The sequence below is a fragment of the Sprattus sprattus genome (assembly GCF_963457725.1).
Source record: "Sprattus sprattus genome assembly, chromosome: 2".
Taxonomy (NCBI): domain Eukaryota; kingdom Metazoa; phylum Chordata; class Actinopteri; order Clupeiformes; family Clupeidae; genus Sprattus; species Sprattus sprattus.
This window is the reverse complement of record NC_137921.1, coordinates 62,323,556-62,334,633: the sequence shown is the minus strand read 5'-3', so window position 1 is coordinate 62,334,633 and position 11,078 is coordinate 62,323,556.

Genomic DNA, 11,078 nt, shown 5'->3' with positions numbered 1-11,078 from the left:
GCCTGTCCATGCTGAAAGGGACCTTCCTTTGGACAATACATGCAGGTTCTTAAAAAAACCTTGTTACCATGGACTGCCATGGCTCGATCTTTTGGTATTTTAACTGATACATAATCGATGAGCAGGTAATGTCATAGTATACTTTAGTTTATAGTATGCCATTGATCATTGATCATGTTTTAAAAATAATGTGAAACAAAAAAAATCCAACCATGAGATGTCAGTTATAAATCCCCCTGAGCCCCACTGTACTGCTCGTGCGATGAGCACTCGTGCGATGAGCACTCGTGCGCTCGTGCGATGAGCACTGATCCTGTCTTGGCTGCACTGCAGACGCATGGAGCTAGGAGTCCGTCGCCGTGTCTGTCTCACTAGTAGTGCTCAGCACCAGCTCCTGAAAGAATATGGCCGACTAATCAATGAGAACTTCCACCTCTTCCAGAATAGAAAGATAGACAGGACAGAGGGATTTAAACAAAGCACAGCATAATGTCTGTTCAAAGTTTGTTAATGTTCAAAGTAAAGCGATTTTTTTTGTCAAATAAATGTGTATGTATTAGTGAAGATTATACTGCTGCCTTATTGTTTGTTCAAAGATGCATGCCCCGTCTGAAGGTGTGTCTGCAGGACCATAGAACTGTGGTTGGGATGATTTTTTTGTAGTTTGATTTGCATGTGTGCATAATTCCATTACTGTCTCTCTCACACACACACTCTCTCTCACGCACACACACACACACACACACACACACTCTCTCTCTCACTCTCTCTCTCTCTCTCTCTCTCTCTCTCACACACACACTCTCTCTCTCTCTCTCTCTCTCTCTCACACACACACACACACACACACTCTCTCTCTCTCTCTCTCGCTCTCTCTAGCTATTTGACTTTATCTCAGGAAAGTTTCACCAAAATGGCTGTAAATCTGTTCATCTAAATGGTGCGTTTTATTTAGTTACACAAAACTGAAGACACGCTGTTTCCACCTCAGCTGTGTGTTTGTTCAATCAGAGGGTGATTTACGAGATAAGGTGAGGTGCTCACTCTCAAACGGGGTCCACCTCAATGGCTTCAGCATACTGCACAAATATTATTACACTCTACCTTTAATTTGACCTGCAGCCAAAATCAGCCTTAGTGTCTGTTTTAATCCAATTTTAAGGGTTGTTAATAACATCAATCCCCAGGTATAATTAATGGGTTTAACTTTTTAGAAAGTATTTCTAGAGATGTAATTGGTCTGGATAAATCTTCTTTTCACTAGCACACAAACACAAAGTTAATGGCTTGCTGCAATAACTATAAGTTGTCAATAATGAAGTGGGCCTGATTCAGTAATACATTTTTGTGTAGCCTAAATAAGGAGAGGACTTGTTGTTTTCTCTGCCAATTTTTCTCTCAATTACATTAAAAAGCCCAACTTTGCCTTTTCCTCTGCTTTCTTGGCTTCCCCGTCAATTTAACATGCTGCAGATAGATTTCTCTCATAATACTAGTATCCTTTAATATTCAGCATGCAGAGTCCTTAATGTTTTTGAAATCTCAAGTTTTCATGAATGACCTGGACTCAAGCTCGAACCACACATGTTCACCCAAGCTGAAAAATAAGCTCCTTCTACAGAGGCTGTCGCCACATTATTGAGTGCCTCTCTAACATGGTCGCTGTTTCCAAGCAACTTGGCCTTGCTTTTCAAAACCCAAGGCCCTGCCAACATTTGGGAGAGGGTGAGGAGAAAGAAGAAAAAAGGGAGAGAAAAAAAACCAAGAGGCATCTAAAGTTAAATTTAAAGATGTGTTTCTTTTGGACGCACATCGGCACTGCCATAAACCAAGGGAGACATTTTCATACTCCACATTTTTCATGGTTTCTCTCTGAGTTCCCTCCCTTCCTCTGCTCTCCACCTTGGCTCCAGCGGTACCTACTGCTGCATTGCCTGGGCAGACCACAGCCGGCGGGGCAATGGGCTCCTGCTGAAAACCCTGTTGTGAGACACCTCCGCCCCCGTGACCCCTCCCTCCCCGGCTCCAAACAGAAGCTCCCCCCGTGGACCCGCGCCTGGTTGTGTTTGGACGGCGCGGGCCCTCAGAGTGGATGCCACCTGGATGGGACTACTTAGGGCTCCTTTCATCACCTCTTCTCCTTAAAGTAGTACCGTGTGTGCATACATTAGCCCACGGCCGCTAGCTGTAATTAGCTATAACCTTTCCTTGGCTTCCAACGGCGCTTTCCCTTCCTTTTTAATGTGGCAATAAACAGACTGTTTAAAAGTAATTTCACCTACTGGGGCATGAGCAGTGAAAACTAGGGCTGGCCCTGCCAACTCTGTGGAACATCATCGCTGAGTTTGAGTCACAGTTTTGTCATTAATTAGTTCTCCGTGTTCTTTTAAAGTTGTGGTATCAGAGGAGCCCATCTGTTTCCACGGAGACTGCATTTTCCGGATTATATGGTGATGATCATGATCGTGTGCAGCCCGCTGCAGCACTAAAACAAGGACTCCGATGGAATCACAGTCATCAAAGATAGAACAAAGATGACATTCATGTCTGTTTCTATAATTGAGGTTAGTTGGGCTTTTGAATTTATGGCCTGTCTCCATCATGATGACCCCCGACTGCCAGCCACCAATGGTGTGCCCATGAATACCAAATAAACACATGGGTGACTTGTGAAAGTCACTCACTCAGAATGACCTTAACAGTCAGGGCACCAGTCATAACCTTGGTTTAATCCATAATGTGTTATGAAAGACGATTCATGTATTTTGAGTCAGCGCGCTGAACATCAATTACCACTCACTTCAAAATGACTGCAATTATTCCAATTCCATGTCTGACCAATAAAATATACAAATTAAAAAACCTACCGTAAATATATTATGCCTAGATATAGAGAGGATGGCCCCATTTTATTTTAAGTAGTTTTCTGTACTCTATACTTTCCAGAAATAGTAACCTAATAACTACAACGCAGTCCTTTTGTAACTACATGTTACAAAACCAAGATGATATGAGATTTGGGGTTATGCTTGGGAAGCACATTGTAGTAAAGCCCTTAATACTTAATAATTTACGTGTATTGTACCCTAACCCCTTAAAAAAATGAAGTTGAGAGGACCATATTCTTCACAATATAATGTTCTTCACAATCGGACCAAATCATCTCTTAAAGACCCACCAGGGTTGTCTGTTGTCTGTTGTTTGAAAATGTGGGAAGCACATGTGAGGGCTGCTTTTAGAGCCCAGGTCTTGTCAGCCTGAGAAAGAGACGTCCTGGTGGTGGTTGGTCAGTGAGGTTGCAGGGTCTGTGTAATGAGTGCACAGCTCAGTCTGTGGCTTTCGCGTTTCCCCTTTTCCCGCTTATCATGAGTCACAGATGGAGAGTTATTTGAGGAAGAGGTAAGTAGTGAAAAGAAGCAAAAGCTCAACTTCAAAGGAGGGTTGTGTTCGCTAGGTGAAGAAGGGGAGAGCACCTCTCCTGAGACCCATTGGACCCCTTCCCTTCTCACAGGTGGGGCTTCATCAGTTGGGTTGCCGTGCAATGGGACAGCGTGCAGAGGACTGGCCATAAACTCGTCCTGCATGTCCACTGGAACCTGGTGTGTATAAAGTGTTATCGCAGCACCATGGCCACAGAAGGCTATTTCATGATAATACATTCGGTGATGTTACTAAATATGTAGAGCTGCACTGTCATCTTTATCAGCCAGAGCAGCTGGAGTATTTAGTTCCTGCCAGTTGCCAAGACGGTGTGAAGCTCTGAAGGGCTCTCAATTATGGGATGGCAATGAAGAAGCATACATCCACTTGTCATCAGACAGCCCATTCCTCTGGTTCAATACAAACAATGTAACCGACGTGACCTTATTTCCTCTAAGGCCACAACCTCTGTGGGTCAGCCTCTGGTAAGAGGGTGAAGAGAAGCAAATAGAGGATGACCTGCTGAATGCTGGCCATTGCTGAACTCCCTTGTGTGTTTATTGTAATGAGGCTCAATGAGTCTGAAGACTGGGTGCAAGGACCACCCTCAGACTGTGTCTGTTCAGCTAACAGGGACTCATCCCTCATGAGGCCTTATCTGATAGCCAGCTCGTTTTCTGGACCCTAGACACACCACCACTCCTCATCAGGGACCACTGAGTAAGCATGCATATGTGTGTGTGTGTGTGTGTGTGTGTGTGTGTGTGTGTGTTGTGTGAGAGATGGGGAGTGTGTGTTTGTGTAGGGGTTTCTTTTTTTTTGAAGGGGGGTTCACTGGTTAGATGAAGCATCTGGTGTCAACACCCTCCTGAAAACACACTTTGCCACAAATTAGAGTGACTGATTAGGGTGGAATTCTTCTTCGCAGCTCTGCTTGTTCGAGAGGAGGGGGGGCCGCTGGAGAAAAATAAATAACACGTCACTATAGTTTGTCTTGCTCTTGTTCCAAAATAAACGCAGCAGACTGGGAGAAAGAGGGCAAAGAATGACTGTTGACTTGTCGCCCGGTGCTCTGATACACTTATTACCGGCCCAGTGGCCTGGAGAGCGAGCCAGCGGTGACCTGTTGTTGCTACGGTTCAGTGAGCAAAAAGACTGATTCAGAAGTAATCAAGTGATTAATCTAACCAAAGAGAGTAAAAGTGGTTAAGTAGCCAGTGCTCCCATACAAACCTCAAGACTAATGTTCTGATCATATAGAAGAAGCACGGGGAAGTGAGGGATATGGGGGACAGCTATTGCTGTACGAACATGTCACGAACATTTACTTACAAGTACCAAGTGACCTTTTTGAACCATTTAAAAGTCAACAAATCTATACACATCAAAAATGTGTTGGAGGTTGCCACAGTAACCAAAGTGTGGAGATCCAAACAAGAAGTGTGAGCAGATTTAAAGAAAGCTGTGAGTGTGTATATGTGTGTGTGTGTGTGTGTATGTGTGCGGGGTGTGTTTTAAAGGTTGCTTTCACATCCTCCTGCTTGTTTTTTTCCCCTCATTGTTTCTTCTTCAGAAACGTCTCGGCCGAGCGCCTGGGGCACGGGTGAGGGAGCCACACCGCAGAGCACGGAGCGTTAACAGCGAGCCCGGAGCTGTGCCGGTGACAGCCCGGTGAGAGGCGTGACCACGGAAAAAACCCAGAGACCCCGAGAGGACCCGGGGCCCGCTCCCCAGTCTGTCTGCGCCAGGGGTCAGAGTTCAGGCTCTCTAGGGATATGACACTGCGCAGCTGGCTTGACCGTCTGTGCGTATCTGGCCATTAAAGTTTATGAAGCATGGCGAAGGCCAGCTGCCTTTATCAGCTGAAATGGGGCTATTCCCACTGTAAGCCAACAGCTTTGGGGTCTGCAGGACGCTCGCACTGCATTCTTGTCTCCCTCACACCACGTCCTGCATCGCTGAAGGCCACCTCTGTAAATGAACCACTATATAGAGTTGTATTTATGTTGATCACAGCGTATCTGAATGCATGTGATGGAAATTGTGTGGGGTGGTGGCCATGCGTCTGCACTGTGTCTGTCTCTCTCTCTCTCTCTCCCTCAGTCCACACTCCCACACCCTCTCTCTGAATCTCTGTCTCCACTCCTCTCCCTCTCTCTAAATCTCTCTTTCTCTCTCTCTCTCCCTCTCTCTTCTATCACTCCCTCTATCTCTCTCTCTCTCTCTCCTACTCAGTACGATTTCGCTCTCCTGACACATGCTTGAACTCAGACGCACAACATCCATCAGGTGATCATTACAAGCTCAGGGTCCTGACCTGTAGCACTCCGGCTCTGACACCTCTCCCTGTCCCTCCCCTCCCCCTGTCCCTCCCCTCCCCTCCTGCCCTGTCTCTCTCTCTCTCTCTCTCTCTCTCTCTCTCCTGCCCTGTCTCTCTCTCTCCTGCCCTGTCTCTCTCTCTCTCCTGCCCTGTCTCTCTCTCTCTCTCTTGCCCTGTCTCTCTCTCACACCACAGCTTTAATGAGTGGAAATGCTGGTGCACAGAGTGCTCTGCTTTTTTCAAACGGAGAAAAAAGCCACATTTTTCCCATCAAGAGCGGCTTGATTGAGATGTAGAGCAATCTGCCGTGACTGCAGGAAACATTGGGAGGAAATGGCGATGTACTGCATTGCTTCGAGTGCCACTTCAGGTTATTTATTTGGACAAGGGAAAACATTTCTGCGGAATTCCCCTGTCTCCCTCGAATCCCTGACACAGCCTCCAAGCTGAGGAGCAGGCCTGGGGTGTCATGTGGACTGTTGAGCCTGTTGGGAAGGATCACTTCCCTGCTCCCTCCTGATCCCTTAAACACTCACTTACACACACACACACACACACACACACACACACACACACACACACACACACACACAAGCATGCAGATGCAAAATCATACATTCAAACATTAATGCATTCAGACACACACAAAAACACACATATACTGTGTTTGCTCATGCATACATAGAAACATGCATGCACATGCTCACACACACACACACACACACACACACACACACACACACACACAGAGATTCATGTACAAGCACACACACACACACACACACACACACACACACACACACACACACACACACACACACACACACACACACACACAGTTTTCCTTACCCCTGGATTTCTGTCCAGAATCCAATTCCATTATCTGTCTTCCTGACACTCTCCCAGTTGCACACACAGCAAGGCGGGCAAATCTTCACACGTCCTCTCATAACAAACTATTTGTAACCATCAAGCTCCATTGATGATTAGCCCTAAACAGATGCCCATCTGGTTTGCATTACAGTGTTGGGGGGGCGGCTGCAGCCGTGGCGGTTGCAGCCCATAAGGAGGCATGTAACATCGCCCTTAATTACAGACCGCCAGGAGCTGCGGCTTGGGAATGGCCCTGCGTCGGCTCGGAACCAAACGCAAAACAACTTCATCGCAATTCGCACCAACTTCACATCGCCTGCTCTCCCTGCTGCCTCTCGCTTAGGGTTTTCTTCCACATCCTAGGCTCGGTCGTTTTCCCCACTGTAATATGCATGTGACACTTTTAGAGTCGGACTCGTCGTGGCGTTATGTCTCGGAATCAGACGTGGATTTATCTTAGATTGGATGTGAGCATGAGAAAGTGAGCGGCGGGTCTGGTGGTGAGAGACTCCCCCGTGCTGACGTACGGATGACCTCTCCAATCCCAGAGTGACAAACCAGAGGCTGACCATTTCACTTTGTAACAGACCGCAAGTCAGTCCGAGGGTTGGGAATGGATAGTGATATTAGAGTAAAATACGGAGCATTTTTATTTAAGGGATCGAAACACTTAAAAAAATAAATTATGCAAAGAGTCCAACTAAGTAGTAAGATCCTGTTGACTAGTATAAATGAACTCACAGAAACAGGAGAATTGCTTTTCGCTCTCAACATTCTCAAGAGTAATTACATTTTTAATTCTGTTGTTGGGCCTACTCTAATCACTGACAGTCAGATGTCTCTCAACTTTCTGTGCCTTCTGTGGAATCTCAGTTTTTCATGACAGGAAGCTCACCTGTAACATAGGAAAAAAAAATAACAAATCAAGTTGTCAATGTACAGAAGCAAAGGCCTGGTGTGTCTACATATTCCTTTTCGTGTCTTCTTCTTTGCTGAGGGCAACGGACCGTTTGTAATACGCATTACCAATGACTTAAAATAAAAATGCCTTAAAATAAAAATGACATAAAATTCAAGTCAATGGAAACACATAGAAGAATCGCACAGAACAAGGTTCCTGTGCCAAAGCATGTAAAACGGTGGTGAGTGATATCTCTCCAGACATGTTGTGGACATTACACTGCGGCGGTATAAACACAGCTTAGACACAGGCTGTTAGCACAGTGCTCTCTAGCTAGAGAAATCCTCTGTCAAAACAGAAGTTTATTTCAAGCCACTCCTTTAATTTTCTCAACTCAGCGACGTCTGGTTTTCATATCTACAGAAGCACAGGGCCAAATACTTCAGCTAAAGTACTCACTAAATTGTGCCTATTTCTATCCATTGAGGTGTTTTGCTTACCAAGAGAGTTTGCCTACAAGTAGTCCTAGGATGCATTGTGTTATTTACTTATTTTTTTGTTATTCTGTGTGCACTGGCTGCCAACAGGGAGAAATTATGGTTTTGCCCTCCTGGAGATTCACTTACACCACTTCTGATGCGGATTATTGACTTAACTGGTCTGGACATCAGCATGAATGGAGGGGACGGAGCCGCCCACTGAAAGCTGAGCCATCAGATAAGTGTATGTGCTCTATGATTGAGCTGTCATTATTCAACTTGGGTTTGATTGATCTGAATGGTCTTGGAACATATTGCATGTTTTGCTTTTCTTTTGGTTTTTAGTGATACTGAAATGCGATCTTTCTCTCACTCACAGGACACATTCATTCTTTAGACTCTTCATTACTTTAAATTATGTCCTGACTTAATACAATGTTCATTGAATTGATGAATGGATGGACTCTGAGCAGTGACAGATTTGTAATTGTTTTCCAGAACACTTAACCACTCAGTAGCCTGGTGCATATTTAAATGTGAAATACCAGCACTCAGAGTCCATAGCAGAGCACAGCTCACCTCAGTGTGGCACTTTTTCTGCTTCTAAAGAAGTGAACCCGTCGCTCAGTGAGGCCTACATCACTAAAACAGTGCTCCTAGAACATTCTCATGCTGTGGGAGATGAAGGAAAAGTGTCCGTCCGTGTCACTCACACCGATCTCTGCCGCCTTGACACCAGCGCCACTAAATCACATTTAAACACAAACTCTCACGACAGACAGACGATCCACTCCACACACAATCCATACATAAGGAGCGTGACAGAGCCGTGCCCGGGAGATAAGTGGGGTGGGGTGGAGAGGTCCGGAGGAGTGAGGGCAGACATGACAGACGCGTCAGCCCAGGCTCTGGCCCATAATTCACTAATGCACTCCGCAGACCAGCAAACCCCACCAGCAGCCCTCCCCAGCACCCCCTGACCAGTCTCCAGGCCCGGTGATTGATAACGCCCCTTCCAGAGACAGGGCACTGTGGATGGGGAGGGAGAGACGAGCGTGCGTGATTAAAAGTGCCGGAGCATGGTCCCGAGCTGATAAGGCCGATCAAACCATGATGAATCCTCCCTGATGGAGTGCTTGTCTCATTAGGGTCGCAATAGAGTCTTCAGCACGCAGGTTTTTCTCCAACCACTACATTTCGCACAAACATATTTTCTTCCACATTTTTATTTTTTCCGATTCCTGTCTGGACGAGAATGTTTGTTTTATTATTCCCTGTTTAGACTAACATTTTTTGGCTTAATCTGACTTTTGTCTGTGTGGAGGACTTCATTACCCTCCATCTTCTTGAATGAATGGGACCACAGAGACCGTTAGACAGATGTTTGTCCTTGAAAAAAAAAAAAAAACACACCGCAATAAAGACGAGCCAATGAAAGAGACCCAATCTGGCTACAGTTGCTATTACATAAACAGAGATGTTTTAAATGAAGATAACGTTAAATATTGGGCCCTGGGAGCGGAGAAAGGTAGTTTACATTCTCAACAGAGCAGTCTTGATAACAGGCCAGGAGGAATATCAACTGCTTTAAATAACGTGTGCATTATCGTAATTTATTGGCCTCCGATTTTGCTCTGCACTGAGGCTCCCTAAGCCTTCTCCTCGTCTCTCTCTCAGTCTCTCTCTCTCAGTCTTTCTCTCTCTCTCAGTCTCTCTCTCTCTCTCTCTCTCTCTCTTAGTCTCTCTCTCTCTCTCTCTCAGTCTCTCTCTCTCAGTCTCTCTCTCCAGTCTCTCTCTATCTCAGTCTCTCTTTCTCAGTCTCTCTCTCTCTCTCTCTCTCTCAGTCTCTCTCTCCAGTCTCTATCTCTATCTCTCAGTCTCTCTCTCAGTCTCTCTCTCTCTCTCTCAGTCTCTCTCTCCCTCTCTCTCTCTCTCCCTCTTTTTTCCCACCAGCCCTTTAAACAAAAGACAGGCCTCGTCCTGAAGACGAATGGGAGTGAAAAATCATCCACTGTCGGTAATCGCATAAAACAACACCATATTTGCAGACTAATAAGCACCAAGCGTTCCTCTCCTCCCTCTCCCTCTGATTGGGATTAGAAGGCCTCCGCTGGAAAAGCCTGGCTGATTTACACCCAGTGATTTGGAAACGCTTTCATTTGGAATGAGGGAATGGGAGGAGTGCTGAGGAGAGGGGGCTGCTGGCGCAGGGGGGGAGGAGTTCATAATTCTTTGTGTATGTCTGGAAGTCTTCCATGCTTTCCGATTTTTAACCAATTTATGTCCAAAAGGAATGACCCTAGGAATTAATGAGGCTCTTGCCGTGAGTTCCAGCACTGCCGAGGTCATGTAAATCATCCAGTAGGGCTCCGATGTTTCCCTGCCTGCTCTCTCTCTCTCTCTCTCTCTCTCTCTCTCTCTCTCTCTCTCTCTCTCGCTCTCTCTCTCTCTCTCTCTCTCTCTTTCTCCCTCTCCCTCCCGCTCATGTTTACACATATTCTCTCTCTTTCTCCATCCCCGTCTCCTCTATTGTCTTCTCTGTCTTGCTCTCTCTATCTCTCTTTACCTCTCTCGCCCTCTCTCTCTCCCCTTTCTCTCTGTCACTCCATACACTGTGATAAGAGACAGACAGGGTTTGGGAGTGTGTGTGTGTGTGGGGGGGGCAGAGGGAGCTGAGGAATAGCATCTCATTGACACGTTCTGTCTATACAGCGGGGCATATTTCAGGCGGTGCGCGGCGGGTGGCTATAAAATGGGCTTTTAGTGGAGCCTGTGTCCACTGATGAATGGGAGCACGGCTCAGTCGAGGAGCGAGGGGTCACTTTCCTCACTTCCCATCCCAGCTCGGGTTGTTGATGTTATACGCATTGCTTTCTCCAGAGGCCCCCTGTACGGTTTTCCACCTTCTTCTCCGTTGTTCATTTCACAGCCTTATAAGTGTGATTTAGCATCACCACTTCCTCTGAATTAGCACTGAGGGGCGCAATTATTAAATCACTCAGAGGGCATTTGTAATGCGGAAAAATGATTACCTCATAGACATGAATCCAGCAAAACTTAACGGACTTACGCCTCCGTAATGACC